The sequence below is a fragment of the Chaetura pelagica genome, unplaced genomic scaffold, assembly GCF_000747805.2.
Source record: "Chaetura pelagica isolate M959 unplaced genomic scaffold, ChaPel_1.0 scaffold548, whole genome shotgun sequence".
NCBI classification, from domain to species: Eukaryota; Metazoa; Chordata; class Aves; order Apodiformes; family Apodidae; genus Chaetura; species Chaetura pelagica.
In genome coordinates, this window is record NW_009970728.1 from 1,421,254 (window position 1) to 1,444,226 (window position 22,973).

Below are 22,973 nucleotides of genomic sequence, written 5' to 3' on the forward strand. Positions count from 1 at the left end.
TCACTCTCACAGTAAAAAAGTTTTTTGCTGATATTCACCTTGAACCTCCTATGCTCCAGTTTGCATCCATTGCCCCTTGTCTTATCACTGAACATCAATGAAAAAAGCTTAACTCACCCTTTACACATTTGTAAATATGGATGAGGTCACCCCTCAGTCTCCTTTTCTCCAAACTAAAGAGACACAGCTCCCTCAGCCTTTCCTCATAAGGGAGATGTTCCACTCCCTTCATCATCTTTGTGGCTCTGCGCTGGACTCTTTCAAGCAGTTCCCTGTCCTTCTTGAACTGAGGGGCCCAGAACTGGACACAATACTCCAGATGTGGCCTCACCAATGCAGAATAGAGGGGGAGGAGAACCTATCTTGACCGACAAACCACACCCTTTCTAACACGCCCCAGGATGCCATTGGACTTCTTAGCCACAAAGGTACATTCCTGGCTCATGGTCATCCTCCTGCCCACCAGGAATCCCAGGTCCCTTTCTCCTACACTGCTCTCCAGCAGGTCAGCCCCAACCAGTACTGGTACATGGAGTTGTTCTTCCCCAGATGCAAAACTCTACACTTGCCCTTATTGAACTTCATCAGGTTTGTCCTCACCCAACTCTCCAGCCTGTCTAGGTCTCGTTGAATGGCAGCACAGCCTTCTGGTGTGTCAGCCACTCCTCCCAGCTTAGTGTCATCAGCAAACTTGCTGAGGGTACATTCTATACCCTCATCCAGGTCGTTGATGAAGATGTTGAACAACACCGGTCCCAGTACCGACCCCTGAGGGACTCCACTAGTGACATACCTCCAACTAGGTTCTGCCCCATTGACTACAACTCTGATTTCTTCCTTTCGACCAGTTCTTGATCCACCTCGCTACCTAATCGCCAAAGCCATACTTTATCAACTTATCTACAAGGACGCTGTGGGAAACGGTGTCAAATGCTTTACTGAAATCAAGATAAACCACATCTACCGCTCTACCATCATCTATCCACCTAGTAATTTCCTCATAGAAGGCTATGAGGTTAGTCAAACATGATTTACCCTTGATAAAACCATGCTGACTGCTCTTGATGACCCCCATGTCCTTGATGTGCCTGGAGATAGTCACAAGAACAAGTTGTTCCATCACCTTTCCAGGGATGGAGGTGAGGCTGACCGGTCTATAGTTACCCGGGTCCTCCTTCTTGCCCTTCTTGTAGACTGGAGTGACATTTGCTATCCTCCAGTCCTCAGGCACCTCACCTGTTGCCCATGACTTACTGAAGATGATGGAGAGTGGCCTAGCAATGACCTCCGCCAGCTCCCTCAGCACCCTTGGGTGCATTCCATCTGGACCCATTGATTTATGGATGTCCAGATTACTCAACTGATCCCTAACCCAATCCTCATCTACCATGTCAAACTCTTCCTCTATCTGATCTGGGGCTCCTGGGGGAAGCCTGCAGGAGTAAAGACAGAGGCAAAGAAGGTGTTCAGCACCTCTGCCTTCTTTATAGCCTCTGTCTTCACGGCACCCTCCTCATTCAGCAGTGGGCCTGTATTGCCTCTAGTGTTAGTTTTGTCAGCTATGTGTTTGAAAAAGCCCTTTCTATTATCCTTGACCTGACTTGCAAGGTTAAGTTCCAAGGAGGCCTTAGCTTTCCTAGTTGCATCCTCTGACAACTGTCCTATATTCCTCCCAAGTGACCAGCCCCTCCTTCCATGATCTATAGATTTTCCTTTTCCACTTGATTTTGCCCAGGAGTTGATTTTGCCCAGGAGTTCCTTTTTTAACCATGCTGGTCTCCTAGCTCCCTTACTAGATTTCCTACCCATTGGGATGCTCTGATCCTGAGCTTGCAAGAAGTGGTCCTTGAATGTTTTCCCTTAGCGATGGACACTGCTGATATCATTGGAGCACTGGAGTCTTTTCCCCATTGTGGGTCCATCACTATGGTGAATTTCTCATTACTTCCAGTCAGGGCTACAGCAGAGCATATCATGTGTCTCCAATCTCATACCTTGCCTCTGGGATTAGAAAGCCTTTCTGGTCTTGCAGTGCCCTTCAGGACTGAGCAGAGATCTCAGGGATCCAAGACAGGTGAACTCCTGGAGCAGATGATACACATGTAATATCCACAGGCTTTCCTGGAGCATTATAGGGCCAAAACTAAGTCACCTTAGTCAAAACACTATGCCCAGCATTCTGGGAGGCTCTCTGAGTGTAAGGCACTATCTCTCTGCCTTTTCTTCAGCTTACTTTCACAGCCTTTTGGCTTCTTTCTTTCTGTTTTAAGAGCACCAGAGTGAAACTCTTGGTGCTCTTCTTGCTTACACACAAGCCTCCATCTTACATACTCCTAACCTGTCAAGTACTCTAGTCAGGTGTTTGACACAATCCAGCTGTTACACTGAAAATAACAGCTTGTTTCCTCTTTTTTTTTCTGAGCTTGAAATATATTTTTTGAAGAAAACATTGGCTTTAATACATCAATACATTTAATGAGATTTAGATCCAAAATTCACCCATGGTAGCATTTCAGCCTTTCAGTCAGGTGTTGAGAGCTTTGCGTTCTTGACTGTTTGTTTGAAATTCAAGCTTGTAAATAGTATTTCTACCCAGTAAGGTGACATGAATTAAATATTCCCTTGAAGCTGGAATGTGGATAGCCAAGAAAATGCTTTTTTTTTTTTTTTTTCTTTCTGAAGACAGAAGAAATGAAAAGCAGTAAGAAGTTGCGTATCCAACACACAGTCTTCCTTGGTTCTATTTGTAGCTTCAGAATGGGAAAAAACTAAAAAAAAAGAAAAAAAAAATCTGCATTTTTTAATCCAGAATCAAAGTGATTTTACTCAATTGACCCATTGATCTTAAATGACGATGGCAAGAAAACCTTGAAAATAAGTGATCTCAATTTTCCTTGTGACTTCTGTGCAGATAAAACTTCTGTATGTTTCTTTTCTAGGCAACTCTGCAGTCATGTCTTCACTATGCCTGGTGGAGTTGCATCCCCTTAAGCATAGACAGTAGAGCTTGAGAGTTCATAAATATGGAAGGTATTGCTTGTCATTGTAGGAAATTGATCAAATAAAGCTGTCAGATATTTGGACTGGGGTCTGGCATGGGTGCTGGCTCTTGACTCCAGGTTGAAGCGCCCAGATGCAGATTTCCCAGGAACTGGAAATTACACATGGCCAAGGGTTAGTCATGTTAGTAAGTCCAACAGTTCAAATGCAGGTGTCTAGAGGCAGTGAAGAGTCAGGGTACCTGAATTGTTTTTGGCCTTGACCTTATCATGTAATACCTAGTGGGAATCTGTAAAAATTTGGAATTGGTTACTGGAGACCTCACATGATACCCACTGGCATCTCAAACAGTAGTGGGTGCCTGTGTTTGGAAAACTGAACAGACCCCTTGGCACTGCCTGCTTGTTGTGGCCAGTGGAAATCTAGTTAACACAGGGCTATTTCACTGACTAAGCTTTTTGTTTGTTTGTTTTGTTTGTTTCATGTGTTTCATGTTTGTTTGGTGTGAGAAGAATGATTATCTAGGCTCCATTAACTGTAAAGACTACAACAGAAGCATGCTCACACAGCTCACGTATAAATCCCATTTTTTAATACCTGAAAACCTAGGTGTCTGAATACTGAGTGCAACTGCCATCTATACTATACTGGAATGAAGAAAATAAGACTTTTGGTAGCCAGTATCATGTAGATCTATTTTTCTGGGTTAGTAGAAGAGAATAAACAATGCTATGTTGGTTTCTCATCTTCCTTTCTGTCATATTGCTTCCATTTCTGTAATAATATTTTCAAGGAAAAAAAACCCAAAGCTTTAAGTTTGGAACACAGGCTCATTTTAGCTTCATTATGATAGATACTAATACTAGCAGTAGTACTACTTAGCTTTTTATAGCTCCTTTCCTTGTATATTTCTTAGAGAACTTCATCAAACAAGGAAATGTTCTTATCCTGATTTTTCTGAAGCATTGAAACCCTCAGAAGAAATGAAATTATTTGCCAGCAGTTAAAATGGTGTTCAGTGTTGTGGGAGGAAAGAAACCATAGGTCAGTTGGGGAATATTTCAGTGGTTAAAACTGTAGATTACTAGCTGCCAGTTGAAGATTGTCAAATGTCAGGAAAGGTGTCTCATTTTGAACTGGGAATAGTTCTTTAAGCCAGAACTCTCTCTTTCATATAAGAAGTAAAAATATGTGGAAATGAGTGAAGGGAAAACGTCATATTCATAGGTAGGAAGAAAAAAATCTGAATCTATGGGAAAGACAAAAGTGCTTAAAGAAAATAAGTCAGATATAAACAAAAAAAAAGTATTTGAGGAATACCACTCTAGGTGATGTTACCTCTTTTTACAAAGGGGAATTCTGTTCAGTTTTTTTTGTAGGATGGGGAAAAATATTCACACATGACTCTTCAGCTTCTTTATAAACATCCTTTTAATTTAGGTTTAATTTAGGTTGAATCCCAGAATCTTTGGTTCCTATTTCAATCTGAGATATATTTAACAGAAAATAAAAAGGGAAGGGAAAAAAAAAACAAACAAAAAACCTCTACACACTGCCAAGTCCTTTGGTATCAGTCACAAACGCTTACAAGGATTACAGTGTAGTAATGAGCTTTTGCACTAATGGTACATCTTTTAATAACTGCTATCTGCACTTCCAGTTGTAAGTGATAAGCAAGACTATATTATTAATGACAAAATGCCTCACCTTTCCCCTCCCCCTACCCTGATACTTCCCTCTGAATTCCTTAGCTGAAGGTTGGAGAGGAATTAGAGTTAATTCTGAAGATGTTCCCTGAGACCCAATGTTGTATTTGACTGGTGTGTCCCTGCTGATCACAGCACTGAGCTCCTGCTCTGTGGGGTCCCTTTGGGGTGTGGCTTTAGGCACTTGCACAGGAACGTGAAAGTTGATGCCCAAATATAAAACAGCAGAATGCTTCCTTTTATGGAATTAACAGATAACAGTAGAGGAAAAAAAAACAAACAAGTCTATTTTCAGAGGAAAAAAGCTGTGAAGGGACAACAGGATCAGAGGGTGGCAGTTGGGCAAAGTAGTTTTGCCTTTCTGCTCTACCTTCCTGTGCAATGTTGGCCAAGATATTTTTTTGTCCAATGGCCTCTCTAAAGTGAGGGAAACAACATTTCCTCATCTCACATGAAGGATTGGAAGGGAAACAGGTCATTTCTTATTGTGATCACGATGTAATGTTGTGAAACTTTGTGTCTCTAGGGGTTTTTGTGTAGAGATTACACAGTGCCAGTGCCAGACTGTATTGCTCATCCTCCCCTGAGTGCATCTAAGTCTGTGTCTTGTGGATCTGTGGCTGTATCTACATCTTTGTTTAAACTTTAACTTCCAGCACCTTTGTTTGTTTGTTTGGGTTTTTTTGTTTGTTTGTTGTTTGTTGTTTTTTTTAATTCTCTGAAGGGAAGGAGATTTTATTTCCATGGAACTTCACAGAGGATCACAGAAAGTGCCAGTTCATGTTACAGACTTACTTACCATAGAGGTATCCCTTTCTGACAGCACAGCCCAGGTTGAGCCAGGCTCCCTGGGATCTCATTCTGAGTAGTTAATCTCACCATGCTTTATAATCAAGGAAAAGCATAGGGATTAATATAGAAATTTTATCCTTTAAGTGATGTACAGAGCTGGCCAGAAAATGGAATTTTCAGAAAGATTCCAAGTCTTCAAGATTTTTTTTTTTCAAAATGTTTTGTTTTAGAACAAAGTGTAATCTGGAATTTCATGCAAAAGAGAATATTTGCAGAGGGAAATGTCAGAAGTATGGTAAACATAGCTATCACTACCACCTGGAACAGTTTAGAAAAAAATCCATGAAGAATTTTATCAAAAGTAGTACATTCCAGAAACATTTTGGTTTCACTTAAGTGGCATTTTCAAGAGGGGGGGGAAAAAAAAAAAAAAAAAAAAAATTATCTAAAAATAGTTTAAGTTATAACACGGCTTATTTTATTTTATTATTTTTTTTCAGTAAACCTATTTGCTTGGAGTTTTAAAACTAGAGATAGAAGAAAATCACTAAACAGTGTAAATGTGAATAATAATCCTACCCAAGGAGTGAAATACAATATTTTAATAATGTGAGGTTCTTATGGTCTGCCTGCTAAAATGATATGGCAATAATAGATTTTTCATGCAGAAGCAAGTGAAAAGGCTTTCCTGCACAAAATGTCATGGCATAGAAACAGTGTCACATGATATCAATACAACACCTGAAAAAAACAAACCCCAAATATTTATAAAACCACTTATTTCAAGTCTGTGAAAAACATTTTGGGTTTTTTTGGTTGTTTTTTTGGTTTTGTTTTGTTTGTTTGTTTGTTTGTTTTTTAAAGTGAATACTTATGCATTTCATATTAAATAATTTCCTTGTTCAAATCTTTTGAAATGTTAAATTTTAAAATTACATTAAGATGTTCAAGCAGAACAAAGCAGAACATGTAATTCTCAAAGTTTCTCCTAATGTACTTCAAGTAAAAAATGTTAGCAGTATTTCATACAGATGTACCTGTAAAAAGACAGAATATATTGAAATCATGTTTCTGAGAGAAATCAATTTTAATTATTTTTTTTTTAGTGATCAATTCCATTGAAGACCTAGAGGACAAGAAATGTTGCATGAGTAGAGGGTAAGCATGAAGTGTTATGTCTCCAGAACTTTCCCCAAGGGTTTGTTGTTTAAGGCTATTCCTGTAATGAAGAAAGTATCTTTGGGTATGGTAACGCTCAATGGATTTTTGCCTCATTCCATCTTTTTTTAAAACCCATAGGAATTTAACATTTACAAGATCCTGTGACAAGGAATTCCAAGCACTTCCTTTTGTTCATTTATAAGTTCCCATCTGACAGCTTCGTTTTATGCCTTAGTTCATATTTTGAAAATTAAGTAAACAATGTTTTCATAGACCCTTTCATGTCGTCTCTCAGTCATCTCTTTTTGTAGGCTTGGTGCTTTCGTGTATGGATGCTATTTTATACCAGTGATCTTCCTTTTTGGCCTTTTTCTAAATCTTCTCTAGTTCTGTTAGTTTCTTTAAGAGATGAGGAAACGTAGAACTGCACACAGCACTGTGCGCAGGGCAGGGCATTGCAGACTTGTAGTGATTTTCTCTCTGTTAAATTCTTAAATTTATCAAAGGTTGAGCTGGCATTTTCTTAGCACTATCTTTTATCATTGCAAGACCTCATTCCTAAATAGCTCTGAGCCCATCATGACAGAAATAATGTGAGGATTTCTGTTCCTATGCTCATCAATGAAAACTAGGTTATTTATGTAAGGAAAAAGCAAAATAAGGGACAAGAAGTTCCAGGATACAGTAATATGTTCAGGTAATAATCCTAGGCAAGAGAAATGGGTGAAGACCCTCATAGAAAGCTGCTATCTACAAGGAAGGCTGAGTGAGTTAAAAAATTATGAAGACACTGATGTCAAGAGTATAATTATCAGAGAAAATGAAAAAAATTTAAAAAATAAAAAAAAAATTAGCGTTGTTTCAAATCACGTGTCTAGAAAACAATCACCTAAAGGAAAGAACTATGGTGAAAAAGCATTTAACATATAGTCTGCTTTCCCAGGGAAAAAGAAGAAACTGAAACAAAATATGAGCTCAGAGCTAGACTGTCATCTCTGCTGCAGAACTGGAAGTTCATTTAATAATTTTGAAGCCTATGTCTTGGTATTACAAACTTTAAAACTCCAGCTGAAAACACTCACTATTAAACACCCTGCTTTGCCATATGAAAGCAGCAGGTACAACAGTGAGACACCTATAATCCCCCCATGTTAGACAGCAGCAGAACAGCACTCAGCCAACCACAGAGGAAAATCCTATAAAAATACCCAAATCCATCTCTCCATGATGGATGGTCTTTGTACAAGCACTAAAGTGTATTCTCTTTAGTACCACTGTCTATTGATGCTGAGCTACTAAGTAATCTGAGGGAAACTAAGAAGCGATCGCCATGATAAAAAATAAAATGGATTGAGGATAAAGCTGGAATTTTGTCAAAACCATCATGATCAGAACAATATTGCCTGAGAAATGGAGATCTTTATATCTGTCAACCTGTCAGTATTTGGACAGGAAACCAAAGCCTTGGAGATTGGTGTCAGAAGAGGGATCTTTTTCTTCTATAAGCACCATGCATGTACCAACATGAAATACAAATGCAATCTTGCTGACTAGAATTCATGACAAGTAGCTCCTGTGAGAACAGTCTGAAACCAGTCAGAATGCTCAGATATTCCTGGAAGACTTCTCATATATTCAGTAAGCATTTAGTCAGCCTTTACTTATGTAATACATAGTGCTAATTCATAGAGATATTTTCTGAACAATTCAGGATCTATTTCTGACTTTTGAATTGAATTGAACCCAATCCTCCATACCTTGTGTCAGCTAACGAGAGGGAATCATTAATCCTGAGAGAATGACTTACAGGATTAAAAGGAATGGATAGAATCAATCCTTAAACAAGTACTAAGACTAAAATCCGGAGAGCGTTAGTGGGACCTAAAGCTGATTGAAAGAAGAATTAAAAACAAACAACCAAACAAAAGAACCTCAAAATCCAAAAAATATCAGTAATTATGTGTTGACATACATTTTGAGAAGGAAAAACTGTCAGCAAAGTCACACAGGAAAAAGTTGACTGGCTTAGATATGACAGCTGGGAACCACTGTATTTCTGATCAGTGCAGGTACACGGATGTATGTCCAAGGACAGAATCAACTATTCTGGAGGAAAAATAACCCAATGCCAGGGAGTTAAAGTGGACTGGAATCTATTTCCTCTCTACATGTGCATTAGGGATTCAAAGAAGGGAAGAATCATAAAGTCACAGAATAGCTGAGATTGGAAGGCACCTCTAGAGTTCTTCTGGTCCAAACCTCAGCTCAAAGCAGGGTCATCTTGAGCAGGTTACTCAAAACAATTTCCTTCTGGGATTTGAGCATCTTCAAGGATAGAAACGCTACAACCTCTCTGGGGCAACTTGTTGCAATGTTTGAACATCTACACAGTTAAAAAGCTTCTTCTTGTCTTTACATACAGCTTTCTGTGTTTCTACTTGTGCCCATCACCTCTTGTCCTCTCTTTTTTGCTACCCCTCCTAAGGTATTTATGAACATTTATATAAGATCCCCCTGAGTCTTTCCTTCTCCAGGCTGAACACTCCCACCTTTCTCAGCTTTTCTTCACATGCCACATCACAGAATCACAGAATCATCACAGTTGGAAACGACCTCCAAGATTGCCAAATACAACCATTGACACAAAACCCCCAAAAAGCAATCCACCACAAAAACAAAAAACCACAGAACCCATAAAAAAAAAAAACACCCATAACTCAACTCCCCCCATCTCCCAGCCTCAGCCACCAGAGCATGCCCTGAAGTGTTACACATATGCATTTCTTGAATAACTCCAAGGATGATGATTCAACGACCCCCTGGCCAGGTTGTTTCAGTGCTTTACGAAATGCTCCAGACCACTTATCATCTTTGTAGCACTTTATTGAGCTTGCTCTGATATGTCAGTTTCTCTGTACTGTGGAGCCCATAACTGGACTTGGCACTCCAGATATAAGCCTGCTTCCTTTTCTGCACCACTCTAGTTCTCCAAACAGGAAAAAAAGAACAACACACAAAAAAACCCAAACAAACAAAAAAACCCACACAAACAAACAAACAAAACACACACACAAAAACACAAACCAAAAAACCCAACACCCCAAAAGAAACCCTAAAAAAAACCCCAAACAAAACCAAAACAAAACAACAAAAACAAACGAACAAACATACCACACGAAAAAACCCATCCCAATCCCCCCCAAAACCCACAAACAAAAACAATGATCCAAAACAAAACAGAAGACAACTGTGGAGCAAGATTTAATTGGCTTCTATCAGGATCATTTAAAAGAATTCAACCACTGGAAAGAGGTTGACAGAGAAAAAGAAAGTGAAAGCCATGTGAGCAACTCTTATATCAGCAAAGGGAAATAGTTTCCATTTTCTGCTAGTGTTTTGGAAAGAAGTTGATTGAAAACACAAGATTTCTGAAACTTCTAGATTTTTTAAGTCTGCAGAGGAATGTTCATGAGCAGTAAGCCTTGCTCTGAACTTGATCATTTGCTGCAGAGAGGTCTGGTGCCTTTCATGAGGGTACTGTTTGGCTAAACTCTGAAAAAGACCCTTACAGGGTAGCCTTGGCACCTTTAGAAGTTAAAAAAAAAAAAAATTAAAAAAAAAAAAAAAAATTGGGGATGGGAAATACTTCTCTAGGCTAAAACACCTCTCACTCTCTGAGCTGAATAGATTTTGTCGTCATTGTTCATAAAATGCTTTAAAATTTCTATACTTGAGTTATTTGCAGCTGGGGAACTGCAAGCATTTTTCATGCTGGAAAACCATTTTAGACAGTTTGCTTGAGCACAACTAATTCCTTATTTGGGAAAGCAAAAACTTGGCATGGATATTACCTGCAAGAAGGAGGAAGAGACCACCTTATCACAGAATCATAGAATGGTTAAGGTTGGAAGGGACTTCAAAGATTATCAGATTCCAACCTTTCTGCCACGAGTATGGAAACATCTTACTAGACCAGGCTGCACAAAGTCTCACCCCACCTTGTCTTAAACGCCTCCAGGGAGGGGGCTTCTACAACCTCCCTAGGCAACCTATTCCGGTGCCTTACTACCTTTATGGTGAAGAATTTGTTCCCCATGTCTAACCTCAATCACTCCTCTTCCAGTTTAAAACCTATCTATCCTATCCTATCACTACATTCTCTGGTGAAAAGCCTCACCCCAGCTTTCATGTGTTTTCCTCTGAGGCAGGCACGTTTCTCGTTATGGGAGACAGGACATTGAATATATTAATTTTTGTTCTGACCCAGGAGTATGATTTCTTTGTTCCTCTCTTGCATGTTATCTATTTTGTTATATTGATCATACAAATGAAGCCAATGCATGGAACAGGATGCACAATCACCTGTGCTCTGCAGGTGGAATAGAGCTTATTTTTTTTATTTGGATGCTGCTCACCTACCATTTTCATATTTAAAAGCCATTCCTGAAATGATTCATGTAGGTTCTGCCAGTACTCAGTAAAGGGATGTAGGCAGTGATTTTTAAGTTCACTCTTGGACAGTGCTATCAGCATAAATTGAATCCGATATTGGTTTTGCTGTCTTCCTTCCATTGATACAATTACCGCTTTAGTGATTAGCAAAGACTAAATCACTAATACCGTGAAATAGAACCCAGAATTTGCATAAGAGAATAACCAGTGAACAGAAAAATAATAATATTAATAACTTCATATTTGAGAGTGAAAAGAAATGTAGCTGCTTCCTGCAGTGCCTGGGGGAGACAGGAAAGGGAAATAATCACCAGGGAGGAAGAAGAAATGGTTAGTTTAAAGAATATTGTTGACAGAGATTATCTGAAGGTAAACTGGCAAGAAGTAAATCTGGGATGGAAAGGGAAAGAAAATTTCTAACCTAAAAAAAGTTTGAATTCATGTTCAGCTGATGTTTCATCTTCCAGTTTTGTGATAAAGATCAGGAAAATGAAATTTATCTATTTTTTCAGTTCAATATATAACAAAGTAGTATTTCTGAGGTACCTTGCACTTTGTGATGAGAAAGTTCCCACTTTCCTGTGGCACTGCTAGTGCGAGCAGAATTTGGTTCATATGTGTTAATTTTTATGTGTCTCACATATTTTATGAGAATTTATTATTTTTTTTTCACTACTGTGAATATTTATTCCATATTGCTTATATTTCATTGTTTAAATGTTTATATAGCTGAAACAAAGTAAAGCATAATACTATATTACAGCAACTGAAGTAAAAGTTTTCACTGAATTTCTAATAAGTTTGAATTAAGTTAGTGAAAACTCTAGCATTTAAAAACAGGACTCTCAGTGCATGCAAGCCTTCGAGGCTGCCAAGCTCCACCTTTCCCAATGGAAGGATCTGGGTAACTGTCGTATTCCATGCCATCTAAACATTGCCCTTTAGGGTCTCCAGGCCTGCAGGGGGAAGACTGGAGGAAAACAAGAAAATCAGATTGCTAATTCATTTCAGAAAAGGATCATGGGTTATGTCTTAATGTCACTCTTGAGAAACAAGCTTTGTCAGGAGACCTTTACATTGAACTGGAAGGTATGAAGGATATAATATGGCGTGTTTCACATGCCTCACATTGATTAAGGATAAATTTAAGCTTGGTCTTACATATCAGTGTAAAGATCTTACATGACACAATATGAAGAAATGAGATCAGCAGAGCAGATATGAGCAAGTAATTTTGCTTTGTGATGTACAAGCTAAAGTTACTGGGAAAAGCAAAATTCTTAGTTCCCTGACTTTTATTAATATCTACTTTATAGCTCTATAGTTGCATTACTTTGAATTTATTATGATTTGGAGGTTGATTTTTATAATGTTTTCAACTGCTATTAGTTTTAGACCAGAGTTTTGATGCTCAGTATATAATATCTTTTCTCTGCAGAAACCATAGCAGGATCAGTCTGTGAAACTATCATGTACAGGAAATTAGGATAGACAGTTTCCATAATTCGTGGGCTTGCATACAAATCTCCAATTTCTGGAACAGAGACTGTACTTTCCTCCCTCAGAGCTGAAGATAAAAGCCTGTGAGTGATTTTGAGATGCTAAAATATGAGGGAGACAAGGACCAGATAAGAATCTTAGTAGATAGGGTAGATGAATTGAAACACCAAATGTGGATAAGATGTCGAGCAATAACCTAATCAATAACCATATGGGCAAATGAAAATGCAAATGAGCCACAGAGATAGAAATGTTCAGGAATAAAGAAAGATTTCTGTAATATTTACCTGTATTGCATTGACTTCAAGTAGTCCTTAAGTGGAACTGATGGTATTACAAACACAATAAGCACTTCGAGAAAAACTGGAATAACAATCACTTCAGGAGCCTGGAAGCATTCACAATTCTGCTGTTGTCAACTCTTTCCATGGCTTTAATTTTCAATGGTAAGCACAACTCCTCTGTAGTGTTGTCAAAACCGCAATGAAGTTATGTCATTGAATATTAAAGCACTGGTCTGTGGAATGCCAAACACAGAGATTTGAATTTCATACTCTCTACTAAACATCAAGACAAATATGTCTAATTTCATAAAAACCTCAGCAACCCAGAAAGGCTGACAATCAGGCCCAGTGTTACCACTTTGCCAGCTGAAACATGAGTTTCTACTGTAAAAAAAGCTCTTCCAAGGAGGTCAGAGGAAGGGAGAAACAGCATAGGGTTGGATTCATGGATGCAGCATGAGATCAAAGCATAAAGACTCTGGGGCACTAAAGCTAAATTAACCAGTGAACAGAAAAATGAACTTTTGCACATGAAAATATTATCCTTGTGCTATTTGGGAGAGGTTGGGACATGCTTCAAGAAGAAGTATATAACAAAATTGATATACTAACCCCAAAATACACACATTTCATTTGCAACTGATTCCAGCTGCAATTTGTGAGCCTTGTTCAACAGAAGAAGCCATATACTTACCCTTCTTACCAAAATCCTGGGAGCTGCTGCCTTCCTTGTCCTTCCTCCCAGTGCTACCTTATGCTCCAAGATGTACTCAGAACCTCTGCCTCTCCCTATCTTCCCAAGTGTTAATGAGACTAAAGATAATTTGTGGTAATCTGGGACCCCAGTGGTCTCTCTATGAAATCTACTTAGGTCTAATATGCACTTCTCCTCTGTGGAAGGTTTTAAGCTGTGTGCAAGATCTCAAACACTAGTAAAGAGCTGTAACAACTGGAAAGGCTTGGGGAGGTGTACGAACATTAACTTCATGGAAATCTATAGATTAATGAAGCAGTTTTCTTATGGGATGTGTATTAAAAATTATTGGTTAGACCTTGAAATTAAAATTTTGTACCTGCTTCTATTGAAATGCACCTATTCAAGGAATAGATGCTCAAGGCTCACCAATTAGACTCAGACTCTCAAAATAGTCTGGATACTGATACTCTGGACAGAATGAGTTTCATGTTGAAGTTTTCCTGGCAGACACCTGTACAAAGAAAATTAATTGCTCCGTCATATTTGCTCCACAGTTTATAGATTGCACTGTGGAAGAAGTGTGCACTGTGCTGGGTTTGTGCTCTGCAATGTCTCCAGTCAGAGACTGACTGAAATCAACCAAATCCTTTTCACCTGGGTATCCTAAAGCTTTGAAAATTAAAAATCATTAATTACTCTGTCTGTAGTTTTATTGCATAACAAATAATCAACAATTATAATAATTAATGTGATTTTTTGTTGTTGTTCCACAGAGCACCAAAAGTATGTTAGAAATAGCGCATTTCTCCCAAAGTTACATTGGTTTAAAGATATTTCCTCTGATTATTTAGTTTCCTTGTGGGAGCATCTCTATGCTCACAGAAATCTTTTGGATGTTCTGTTTTACCAGCACTTATATCCTCTGAGATCTTGCATTATTAATAATAGAAATTATTGCAATTATTTATTATTAGATGAAGGATGAGAGAATTTCCAGCAATTCACAAAGCACGGAAGAGGATGTAAGCCTTATCCTGCAGGGATTCTAGCTGAACTTTCAGACCCCTTTGTAGTCAGAAGCTCCTGACAGAGGGATTGTACTTTGCAAGAGAAGATGCTAAAGGGGCATGGAAAATAAATAAAGACCTCATACATCACCGGACTTCTTTTTGGAGATGTCACACTAGGGGAACTGATTAAAAAAAACCCAAACAATTATGATAGATTGTATTTTACTCTAGAATAGAGGTCAGTATCTGGAGAGGATATTAAACAACTGGTAATTTGATGAAATATACTTCAGTTTCCCAAAGGACATATTCTCTGTCTCTTCTGGACAACAGAGTAGTGCCTGGTCAGAAAGATGCAGGTGTATTTAATGAATAACCATCTCTCATGGTGTGCTCTGTTATGCAAGCTTTCTGAGCTGGAGTTAAGAGAGAAATACTGTATTTGAAGATGGAGAATCAGAGCTCACGAGCCTGTAGGAGACATGTAGTTCAGATACTGAGCAGCTTAGTATAATGACCCAAGATGATGCAAAATCATAGCAGAGTCTGACTGGCACAATAAACTGTCCTAGTCAGAATGAAAATTTCACATCTTATATTTCCAATAAAGTATTTTGTTGTTATGTAGGACAAAGGTAGCTCAGAAATGTAGGATGGCATTGTGAGTAAAATTTTCTTCAGGGACTGTGATGTCGAGTAGGGAGCATACCCTCGAGAAGGCTGGCCCAGAACATCTCCTGTATTTTTCCAAGAAATAGAGAAGGAAATCTGTTTCTTTTCCTGTAACCTGAAAGTGCAGGTCTCTAAGTCATCTAAACAGTGAAACAAAAGCTTAAGAAGATCTAGATATAGCTGTTAAGCAGGTATCTATTCATCACTATGTAACTTTGTCTAGATAATTTAAAATAAAATGTATTGGTCTTCATATAGAACTGGAAAGCAACAGGTAATTAATATAGCTCACATACTGTGTCTTCAGCTTGGTCTAAATCTGGAGAAACACAAATGCCCCCTGCAAATTGCAGAACACATGCAGTACAACTGAGCAAAGCATATGAGGAGACCAGACAGAGCACACAGACAGCATTGTCTCTGTTACTATGACAGTGACTGTAGTGACGTACAGAAGCATTTAGGTATTATTACTCTCTTCAAAGAAAGGAGAGCTTCCCCTGTGCTTTTGTCTCTGACACATGCCTTCCTACCAAATGCACAGCAAGTGATTTTTATGTCTGAAACATATTCTGTGGAATAAAGCACAACAGATGTATAATTGGAAATGGATCCAATACAACGGCCTGCTTCTGAACAACATCTGACTCAGGAACATTTCTCTTCCTTTCTCTCCCTCTCCTTCATTCTCTCCCTCACTCTCTCCTTTGCCCGTTCCTTTGCCCTTCTCTTTCCTTCTTTTCCCTTCCTTTCCTTTCTTTCCCATTTTTTATTTAAAAAAAAGGTTTGTGTTTGTATTTTTTTTAATATTTTTTTTTTTCATGTGAACCTACTCTCACTCCCCTATCTGCTAGAGGAGTCCTACTTTAGATTCTAAAAGGCTTAATGCCAGCAAAGTATGTATGAGATACAATCACAGAAAAAGAACATTGTAATGGGTCTTAAGAGAGAGTGTAATCCACCGAGTTCTTTCCCCAAGGCAGGATCAACTACTTAAGCCATTTGCAAGAGAAAAATGTGCATCTTTTGTTCTCAGTAATGACCAGTGATGTATTGTAAACCATATATTTTATATATATTACACTACAATTTGGAGAGTACAGGTCAGATTAAAGTCTCACTTGCTGACACTGTGCAAACTCATAAGAAGAAGCAATTCCACTTCCAAACAGCTTTCAGTTTCAGAAGACAAAGCAGTCAAGGCAAAGAGAAACAACATGTCATCATGGTTATTTTAAAAAGAATTTCTAACACTTTAACATTAGCCTAATCCATTATTAAGGCTGATAGTAAACATTCTGCTTACTACAACTGGAGTTAATAAAAAGAACTACAGACTGCACAGAGCATATGCAAAAAAGGGAAAAGCCCATATAGGACTCCTGTATAAGCTGGATCTCTCACATCTCAAAATTATGACAAAGACTTGAAAATGTAGCATGAAAATTTTGTCTCACTGCATATTTACAAAAGAAAATACTGCTTTTAAAAATTAACAATAATAATAATGATAACAACAACAGTAATAATAATTAATAATAATAATAATAATAATAATAATAATAATAATAATAATAAACATAGCAGATTATGGAGTTTTTCCAAAACAGCATGCAGCTGTGGAGCCAAACATGCTTATCCACATCTCCTGGTTTATATTTTGACATTGACTAACTTATCTCTGCTCAGGGCACAAGCACTCAGACAATTTCCATCACTGGTTTCCATTAGAAATCTTGATTTCTGCAGAAACATGCTCAATTCCCTTCATTATTTCCCAGACGACAGACGGCTTGAGAGGGAGGATATTACAAGTGTCACTCTCTTTGCCTCTGGACAGGCCATGGATGACACAAGAAGGAGAGAAACAAACAAATAAAAAATATCTCTGATTATGTGGAAGTTTCTAATGTGTTTGTTGTTTTGTTTTTTTTGTACCACTATGCTTCATTCATTCTCCAAATCTAGTTTACTAGGTTTATATTCTGGGAAATCATTCAGCACAAGTGTCCTCTCTCCTCTTATTCTCTGGATTTTTGTTAGGTTTGTTATTTTGCTGAAAGAGTGAACGGCAATCCATCTTGAAGAGCTACTTTGTTACTAAAAGGAGTTATCGAGCTCTTCAAACTAGTCATTGTGTAAAATCTAACAAATATTTTTAAGAAAGGTGGTGTTTTCTTGGTTACCAAAAATAAGAACAGTGAGTATTAATGCCTATTTTTCCATAAATATCTTCAGAAGAATCTTCTTATTTGTATTAGTACTTGCATTATTTTGGCTAAGAGAGGTCAAGATCAAGGTATGTAAGTTAATGAGAGTTATCACAGTTCCATTAACGGCAACACAGTTAGGGTGTTTTGTGTTAATAGTCATAAACAGTGAAAGATAGTCTCTGAGAGGATCAACTTAGGTTCTGGCAGCAGAAAATAGACAAAACTGAGAAAAAAAACAACCATGAAGAGCAAAACCAAAGTGTCTTTTTCAGTCAATATAATTAGTATTGGTAATTTAAGGATATGAGCTCTTTCTGTACACATGTGCAACCACTTCCTCATTCTTTGCTCTTCCACCTGTGCGTTTGTTGGTATATCCCACATTGGACCATGGAGCAGATGCTCCTGGAAACTATGCTAAGGTACATGGAAAATGATAGGTGATTGGCAATAGCAAACAAGTTTTCTAGCTCGTGAACTGATAACAATCAGTGTTTATAGATACTACTGAGAGAAAAAGGACACCTTGCTGTGCTTGTTGAATCTACAGCTTTGAACACTAAAGGAGCCTATCAATGCTATTTACAACCCTCCCGTAAGGAGGAGCAGACTAGACAGACAGCAGATTTGATGAACCAAAGTATTCCATTCCATATCTATATAATGTTCAGTATAAATTCAGGGATCAGACAAGTCAAACCTTTCTTCCTCTTCCTTCTCTATTGTTCATGGCCAGTGACCAGAGAGGACTCCTTCTATCCATCTCCTTTGATTCCTAGACCCTCGCATTCCTGACCCTCATAACTCTCCCCTCAGCTCTGTCTGTTCTGCCACTCTCCCTAGCAATGATCTGCGACATTTTAGAACTGCTCACAGCTCAGGAGAGTGCCCTAGAAGCTCCCCTTGGGGGTGGGCGTGGGAGTAATAGGGGTTTTGCACATTCCTGCACATACGAGTATATATTTGCACATATTTTCTTTTATCATTAGTATTTAAGTAAAGCTAGTTAAGTTTTCAATCTAGAAAGACTGTCTCCTTATTCTGTCCCTCATTTCCCTATCTGGGTAGGAGGGGATCCCAATCATTGCTGTTGCTGGTCCTGAGTCAAACCATGACATCTTGTCTCTCCAATTTGTAGACCAGGATGTTGTGTGGGACAGAGTCGCTTTGCACAAGCCCAGCTAGATTATGTTAGTTGCTCTTCCCTTATCCACCAGCACTATACCCCCATCATAGAAGGCCACCAATTTTGTCAGGCACAATTTGCCTACAGTGGAGCCATGCTGGTCTTTACCAATCACTAGTCAACAAGCAAGAATACACTACCTTTCTCAAAAATATTTGTTAGATTTTACACAATTACTAGCTTGCAGAGCTCTGTAACTCCTTCTAATAACAAACATCTGTGATCTTTCTCAACAGTATCTATGGTGGGATCAAGTGCACCCTCTGCAAGCTTTTTGATGACACCAAGCTGTGTGGTGTGGTCAACACACTGGAGGAAAGGGAAGGACATTGACAGGCTTGAACAGTGGGCCCAGGCCAACCTCGTGAAGTTCAGTAACAGGAAGTGCAAGGTCCGGCTCCTGGGTCACAGCAATCCCATGCACAAATACAGGTTGGTTGAAGAATGGATGTGAGCAGCCCTTCTGAAAAGAAACTGGCATGTTGGTTGATGAAAAGCTCACCATGGCATGAAAAGCAGACAATGTATGCCATGAATCCAGAAAATTTACTGTGTGCTAGGCTGCATCAAAAGAAATGTGGAAAGCAGGTCAAGGATCGGGATTCTTCCCTCTTATTCTGCTCTGGTGAGACCACACTTGGGGTACTGTGTCCAGTTCAGGAGCCCCAGCAGAAGCAGGACATGGAGCTGCTGAAGCAAGTCCAGAGGAGGGCCACAAAGATGATGAGAGGTCTGGAGCTCGCCTGCAAAAACATTCCTTGATACTGAGTCCAAATGTTATGAAAAGGTCCTCATCCTATACAGCACTACAGCACTTCTTTAGTTTTCAAAATCAGATTTTAACTGCCTATTAGAACGATCTCTGACACATTCTAGGTGTCCAAACCATGCCAATGAATAGCTTTGGAGACTGGTAACTGTAATAAGCCAAAATCCTATCAGGAATGGCTCAAACTATCAAGTAGTATCAGTAATCATGTTCTAGTGCCTGTGAATGTTTCTGGACAGTGTTTTATTCATTAACATAACCATTCCCTATCTGCCCTCTCAGGGGAGCTTCATCTTGGCCAATGAAAGAGCATCAGCACACATGTGGGTTTTATTAACTGCATGAGTAAGACTATCTGAGAAGAAAGATAATAAAAGATATTTTAAAAGATATTAAAGATATTAAAAAGATAATAAAAGATATAACATATTAAAGAAACCTCAGAAAACACAGAACAGAAGAAAAAAACAACAACAACAACAACAAAAAAACACAAGAAAAAAACCAAGAACAACAAAACCAAAACCAACCAAAAAACTCCAACATTTTGGTATCAGAAGAAGGAAAAGAAGAAAGAAATATAGAATCATTGATTGAAGAAATGATGCAAAATAAAATAAGTCAAGGAAAGTAAAGGGAGGACGAGTGTAATGTCTCAAGAAATCTCATAATGACCTGCTAGAGGATGGAGGAGAAGGAGATGTATTTTGTTTTATTGTGTATTCCTGTAGAGTGCAGTAAAAGAAAATTCTACCATCTGTCATCTTCAAGAAATTGGCATGCTATGACATTGGACAGGTTTGTTCATACTTCCAATCTGCTGCTCGCTCATTTCTGCTGAACATTTTTGTGCTTTGCTTCTCCCACGTAGATTTTATTTTTATCATTATGATTATTATTATTTAGAAGTTGATTCATGTTCTATTATTTTTCTATAACTTGTATTCTTCAACTTAAAATAAAATAAAAATATAATGATAAAAGAACAATGTACCAAAAAAAAAAATTAAAAATCCTAGACTAATTCAATTGATAAATTTTTTATTTTATTTTTCAAAAGTCATTTAGGTATACTTTTTAAGATTTTTAGACTTCCTGAACACACTGTCTAGGATACAATATTAAATGAAATGTGTCATAATTAACATTAATGTAACATGAATTTTTACTTACATTAAAATGCATAAGTCACTATTTATGAAATTTATATAAGTTTTATCTTCTATTATTGTAGGAGAGAAAGTGTATTTCTCAGGGATATATCACAAAAACACCTCTATTAGAAGTTACGACCGCAAAACCAAAAGACAGGATTCTGCTGTATCTCACAGAAAGCCTTAGATGTGAGATTTATTTAACTTGTTTGGTCCAACTCAATGATACAAGGATATGTATTCTCAGTTGATGACTGAAACTTTAGAGCACCTCTTGAGAGATCTCTGTCTTCATTGAATTATCCAAAGGGAGGACGCTAAAAAGGAAGAGCTTAGCATTTCTCCCTAATGACCAGAAGGACCATCTAAGGGAAGAGATCTGCCTTTCAGTGTTATAGTAGACAAGTCTATTTATGAGTCACATCAGGACTGTCAGGTTCCTAAATCTCTTAAATCAGGGATTTGAGAGGGGAAAGCTCGAGTATTTTGGCCTCATATTCCAAGATGTAGACTAAATTTCCATGATTTATGCCAAGCAGCACTAGAAGTCCTGAAGAGAAACAGGTCATGAATAGATGGGGAAAAAAACAAAATAAAATAAAACAAAACAAAACAAACAAAACAAAACAAAACAAAGGGGGGGGGGGGGGGGGGGAAAAAAAGAAAAAAAAAGATAAAAAAAAAACAAACAACAAACACAAACAAGCAAGTATTAAATTCCTTTTATTAGAATTAATCTCCTACTTCCTACTCTAGATTTCATGTAATGGGTACATCTTCATATTTCGACTTCTATGGGCTACATTTAAAGAAGCATGGCCAGCAGATTGGGGAAGGTAATTCTTCCCCTCTATTCCACTCTCAAGAGACCCCTCCTGCAGTGTCACGTCCAGTTCTGGAGCCCCCAAAACAAGGAGGACATGGAGCTGCTGGAGTGAGTCCAGAGGAGGGCCATGAAGATGATCAGACAACTGGAGCACCTCTGTATGAAGACAGGTTACGAGAGTTGAGGTTGTACAGCCTCGAGAAAAGAAGGCTCTGGGGAGACCTTATAGAGGCCTTCCAGTACCTGAAGGGGTGTCCTGGTTTGAGCCAGGATGAAGCCAATTTTTCTTTTTACTGATTTTTTTTGTCCTTCAGTGAGCTTTCTTGTAACTAGCAACAGTGTGTTCTGCTAGGCTGATAAGACACTGGAATGTTTTTCTAACTACTGAGGCTTCAAGGCTGCACCTGCACTCTGCTGGCTCAGACACTATGGGGAGATCTGTGACCTCCCCGTAGGAGGCTGAGTTAGATGGACAGCAAAATTGGCCAAAGATATTCCATTCCATATATCTACGTAAGCTCAGAGGAAGGTCAGAGATCACAGAAGACAACTTCCTTCCTTCTTCTTCTTCCCTTCTCTTCCATCCATGGCCGGCGTCCAGGGAGGACTCTCTACATCCATCACCGTCGATCCTCAGGCTTGATATCTCGTGACCCCCATCACTCTCTGCTTTCTCCAGCAGCAGGTCCGGGATTCCTCGGGACTCTTCCCAGCTCAGGGAAGTGCTGTGGGAGTTGCTGGTGTGGGGGGAGGTGAGAGGCTTTTGCCTACACCTGAATATATCTGTATATAATTGTATATATATTTTCTTGTATCATTCATTAGTGTTTTAATTAAAGCTGTGTAGTTTAGTTTTCAATCCAGCCAAGTCTCTCTCTTTTTCTCTCTCTCCTTCCCTACCTGGGTTGGGGGGAGGGGGGATCGAGAGCATTGTTGTCGGACCTAAGTCAAACTGTGACAAGGGGCTACTGGAAAACTGGGGAGGGGCTTTTTACAAGGGCATGGAGTGACAGAATAATGGCTTTAAAATGGAAGAAGGGAGATTTACATTAGCTATTAGGAAGAATTTTTTCCTCTCAGAGCCATGATACACCAGGATGGGCTTCCCAGAGAAGCTGTGGATGCTGCCTTCCGGGAAGTGTTCAAGGCCAGGCTGGATATGGCTTTGAGCAACCTGGTCTAGCAGAAGATGTCACTGTTTATGGCAGAAGAATTTGAATTAGATGAAGACCCTTCCAACCTAAATGATTATGTGATTCTATGATTTTATGATACAAAGAAGACTTTGGGAGTGTCCACATGGCTTCAATAGAAATTTTAGAATAAATACGTAGCTTCAAGGTGAACCAATTTGTTTTGTAGAAAAAATGTACAGGAGTAGAAAAAAGATACAAATTCTGAACTGCTGAAGTAAGCAGGCCCATATGATACATAAACATATATGAAGTAGTGTGAAGGACCAGGTATTTCCTTACATGAACATGAACATGAAATGCCCTTTAGGTCATCCGACATAAAATGGTGGCTCCACGTGGCGCTGAACCATCTGGG